The sequence below is a fragment of the Penaeus japonicus genome, unplaced genomic scaffold (genome assembly GCF_977035675.1).
Source record: "Penaeus japonicus unplaced genomic scaffold, GWHDUDI00000001_assembly GWHDUDI00000040, whole genome shotgun sequence".
Taxonomy (NCBI): domain Eukaryota; kingdom Metazoa; phylum Arthropoda; class Malacostraca; order Decapoda; family Penaeidae; genus Penaeus; species Penaeus japonicus.
Window position 1 is genome coordinate 11,194,009 of NW_028234442.1, and position 5,000 is coordinate 11,199,008.

General features: G+C 44.6%; 1 protein-coding gene across 13 annotated transcripts in view; it reads right to left on the reverse strand.

Moving 5' to 3' along the window:
- kcc (solute carrier family 12 member kcc) overlaps positions 1-5,000 on the reverse strand; it is a 385,343-nt gene that overhangs the window by 70,635 nt on the left and 309,708 nt on the right. The gene's annotated exons all lie outside the window — the stretch shown is intronic.

Here is a 5,000-nt window from a genome sequence, read left to right on the forward strand (position 1 = left end):
GGGGAGGGGGGTGAGGGATGAGGGGAGGGGGGTGAGGGGTGAGGGGAAGGAGGTGATGGGAGGGGAGGGGGGTGAGGGGTGAGGGGTGAGGGGAAGGGGGACTCGATATAATCTTACCATGAGCTGCTAATTCGCGGAACTGTCCATGAAGTTTCAAGCCTTGTAATTTAAGCCTTGAAAGAAGTTGTAACGAGGACATAGAAAAACGAAATCGAAGCAAAGCGAACTTCAAAAGACTCGTGCTATTTCAACTCCACAGCTTTCTGATTTAACACAATCAAACTTGCTTAATCAGTTAATTCATATTTACCCGCTCTCTCATGTTGTATCTCATGAACATATTACTGAGACTCTTCCTGTGCAAGCATCATGTGTGTTGTCTCCACCTGTGCAAACAAATTTAATAGGGACGCAATATATACGACCACCCTTTTTTCTTCATTCTATTGCGTTTATATCTTCACCGATGTAAACTAGTATTAGAAGTGACACGTACTTTGTAAGGAACCATCCACTCCTCATTTCGCCATGCTTGCAGCAGGTCTCCTCCAACATGAACAGTTAACAAGCATTCCAGACGCACAGACAATCAGGATAACAAAGCACTTCCTTGTGCTTTCTATCTACATATCCACGAGTGAAAACTAATGAAAATGTGACACGCAGTCTGTGGGAAATCGCTAGGGATAACCAGATATTCCTTCCCTCATCACTGGTTACATATTTCTCCCCAGGGCAAGCAAAGGCCTTCGCCCCCCCCCTCCCCCTGACTCCCTGACCCCCTCGCCAAGGGAAATCGAGTTAACACATTAAAGTCACGAAGAATGATGGGCAACGGCCGCAATTAACGCTGGCAATAAAGCGACAGTCTTCTGCTCTTAATTAAAACCATCAAAAGGTGATTTCCAGGGCGCACCTGCATCGGTCCCGGGTAGGGGGAAGGGTTGGGGGAAGAGGGGGGTAGAGAGGCCGAAGTCTGGTGCCAAGGGAGTGACTTTGACTTTGTTGGAAATAGCATTCTTGGTAGTGACAACCGTTGCAACTACTGGAAGCGACTGCTGAAAGGAGCTCTGTTGGCACAGGCGTTCCACTCCCTCTTTCCCTCACCACCATTGTTGTTTCCATCGCAAAAGCAAAACTCCCCCCCCCCGTCACCATTCCTCGCAGCTACATTCCTACTGCATGAAAAGTTCCCGGGATTCCCAGCGCACTGTCCACACGTGAACGAGAGCTGCCATAAATAACTGACAAATTCATTAACTAACAAACCCATTTATGCATTTATAAATACCTCATAGTAACCGTGAATTTTATTATGTAATTCAATCAACAAGTTCAGGCAGTTTTCAGTATATATATGAATGTATATATACATATACATATATGTATATTCAAGGTTAAGTAATAATGAAGAAAATATTGTTGATATCGTAAAAACATTGATGGTGATGATGGTTAACAATAGACATGTCGCTAACAATAACAAGGTTAGAATATGAAATAGCAAAAGGCAACAAAAATATCATCAATAACAGTAATAATAATAATAAAAATTCCTCCATCATAACCACCACTACCACACTAACATCAACGACAATAATAATAGTAATAATACTAAAAATGGCAATACAAATATTTATCATTACTATCATCAGTATAATAATTATGATACAGTAGCAAAAAAACAAAACAAAAAAACACAGCAACAATAACAAAACCATCATCATAACAGTATCATTAATGTTGATTATGATGAGAGGGAGTAAGGGAGGGAGGGAGGGAGGGAGAGACAGACAAAGAGAGAGAGAGAGAGAGAGAGACAGAGAGAGAGAGAGAGAGAGAGAGAGGGAGAGGGAGAGGGAGAGGGAGAGGGAGAGGGAGAGGGAGAGGGAGAGAGGGAGAGGAGAGGAGGGAGAGAGCTCGAGAGAGGGAGAGGGAGAGGGAGAGGGAGAGGGAGGGAGGGAGAGGGAGGGGGGTAGGGAGATAGGGAGGTAGGGAGGGGGTTAAGGAGATAGGGAGGTAGGTAGGGGGAGAGGGAGAGAGTGAGAAAAGAAAGAGAGAGAGAATCCCCTTCTCCGACACCTGAACTATATCTTTCCTCCTCTTTCCCCCCTTCCTTCCTCCTTATCTACGAGGTGAAGTTTGCCTCTTAAGCGTGTCCCATTATCCCTTGGGAGGGGGGGGGGCTCACAGCCGTTAATGAGATACCCTCCTCTCGAGAGGCGGGGGAGGGAGGAGGGAGGGGGGAGGGGAGGGGAGGGGGAGATGGAGAGGATGTGCTGGAGAGAAGGAAATAGAGACACACATACCGAGAGCGAAAGGAGATAGAGAGGAGAGAAGTTAGAGGAAAGAAGGAAATGAGGGAAGGAGGGAAAGAAGAAATGGAGAGAAAGAGTGCAGAGAGAGAGAGAGAGAGAGAGAGAGAGAGAGAGAGAGAGAGAGAGAGAGAGAGAGAGAGAGAGAGAGAGAGAGAGAGAGAGAGAGAGAGTGCGTGCGCGCGTGTATACAAATCAAATATTTTTCCCAAAAAATCGTATAAAAAGATGAAATCCCCTCCCAATTACGGCTTTAAAAAGGCGTAATTCATTTAAATTTTATACAAGGGATTATTCTACTTTTCAAGGCAGAAAAAAACACCACATAATTTGTAAAATGAAAAAATAACCCATACATACGTCCTTCTTGCTCGCAGTCGACTCCCCAGACACTCACCTGTAAAGATAAATAAGTATTAAATAATGAACAAATCTTTTCGGTATACACTGCCACCTGAAATATTACCCACCTTACGTCACTGCAAAAAAATATGTTTAGCGAACCTTTCTCTTAATATATCGAGAACGAACCCGAATGGTCTATTTTTGGCACGGTAATCATTTTCGATACAACATACTCGCATTCATTAGCGGTTAATTACAACTTATCACCGGCTGAATTATACGAACTTGCATAAAACTGTACAAATCAACCGATTAAAACTGCGGCGGGAAATAACACAAATCGTGCTCATAAAAAACAACGGTCTCATTAGCCAAAGAGACTTTTAATAATTGGAATTTCTTTATCACTAATACCTTCACATAAAATACATACAGTTGCAATGAGAAATACGCCAATCAGCATTTTTCTCATTTAAAGACAAACAACAAAAAAAGTTAAACACGTCACAGCTGTGATACTAAACCTACATATATTCAAAATGATTCCATCTTGAATAGTCTGATCTCAAAGGCTAACTCTTTACACGGAACCCTTACAGACACATAGGGCGGCCCTGTTACGTGGATTAAGACCCCTGAACACAACCCCACCTTCTCCCTACTCCCATTCCCCCGTCCCCTACCTTTCCCCTCCCCTATCCACACTCCAATACTATCCCCCTCCTCCATCTCTTATCTCTTCCTCTCATCCCACTACCTTCTCTTTTCCTCCCCCTCTTCCTATTCCTTTATTCTTCCCCATCACTCCTACTCTATTCTTCTCCTTCCCCTATTCTCTATCTCATACACTTCTTCCATCCTCTAGGCCTCTATCCTTCCCCTTCTCTCTCCTATCCCATATCTTTCCTCTTCTCACTCCTATCCCATATCCTCCACCTTTCCTCTATCCTATCCCTTTCCCTCCTCTATCCTTCCCCTTCTCTTTCCTCTTCCTCCATCTTATCCCCTGCCCCTACCCTACCCCATTCTTTCTCCTTCCCCGCTCCTCTATCCTATCCCTCCCCCCTACCCCCTGTGTGCCGCATGCTAAATTTAACCAATCAGCGACGAGGGTACAGAGCGCTCGCCCAATCAGCGAAGGAGCAAGAGGGTCGCGTCATGTGAGAAACGAACCTCCAATACCGTTGGCTTAAGACTTTCGCGCAATCATTTCGGGCTGTCGACGCCCGTGTCTACCCCTCAGCCCTCGGAACTGTTCTTCGTAAGGCAAGTCTCGTGGGGACTGGAACATTCCTTATTCCCATTCCGACTGGCACTGTCCTCGCGGTGATCTCGAGAAGCGAGCACCCTATCATCGCTTGTCATTAATATAACGTTATAGCTTCTAAAACGATAAATCATTATTGCGAAGACTGCCACTAGTATTACCGCTAAGGTCATGGAAAGATCACTATTAACATCATCATAATGAGACAGAAGGCCTTGCATCACTATCACAGTTTTGGATAAATTTATATGAAACCGCGACAACGGGCACTAACATCACCTTATATCATTATATCCCTAATGAGAGATAAAGACCAATCATTGTTAAAACACTAAAATAGACATCATAAACCAATGTCAGCGATAAATATTTTAAAAAATATATATCATATCCAGATAGATATACTTATAGATAGATAAAGACATCTATAATTCATGTTTCCTAAACCGTCAAACATTAAAAAAAACATTTATATATATATATATATATATATATATATATATATATATATATATATATATATAAATCACATAAAAAAAAGTATTTATGAAACGCCGCGGAGAGCAATTTATATTGGTCGCGCGTGCAATTCATAATAAGTTGATTCTGAACAAAATCGTCTTCTGGTCCGTTCAATTAAGGAATCGGTCGCCTTCACCCTTCAACGGCCGCGGGGTATGCTGGATCGTGGGTGGGGGAGAGAGAGGAGGAGAGAGAAAGAGGGAGGGAGAGGGAGAGGGAGAGGGAGAGGGAGAGGGAGAGGGAGAGGGAGAGGGAGAGGGAGAGGGAGAGGGAGAGGGAGAGGGAGAGAGAGAGAGTGAGAGAGAGGGGGGAGGAGGGAGGGAGGGAGGGAGGGAGAGAGAGAGAGAGGGGGGAGGGAGGGAGGGAGGGAGAGAGAGAGAGACGAGAGGGGTGAGAGAGAGAGACGAGAGGGGTGAGAGAGAGAGACGAGAGAGGTGAGAGAGAGAGAGACGAGAGAGGTGAGAGAGAGAGAGAAAGGGAGAGAGAGAGAGAAAGGGAGAGAGAGAGAGAAAGGGAGAGAGAGAGAGAGAGGGAGAGAGAGAGAGAGAGGG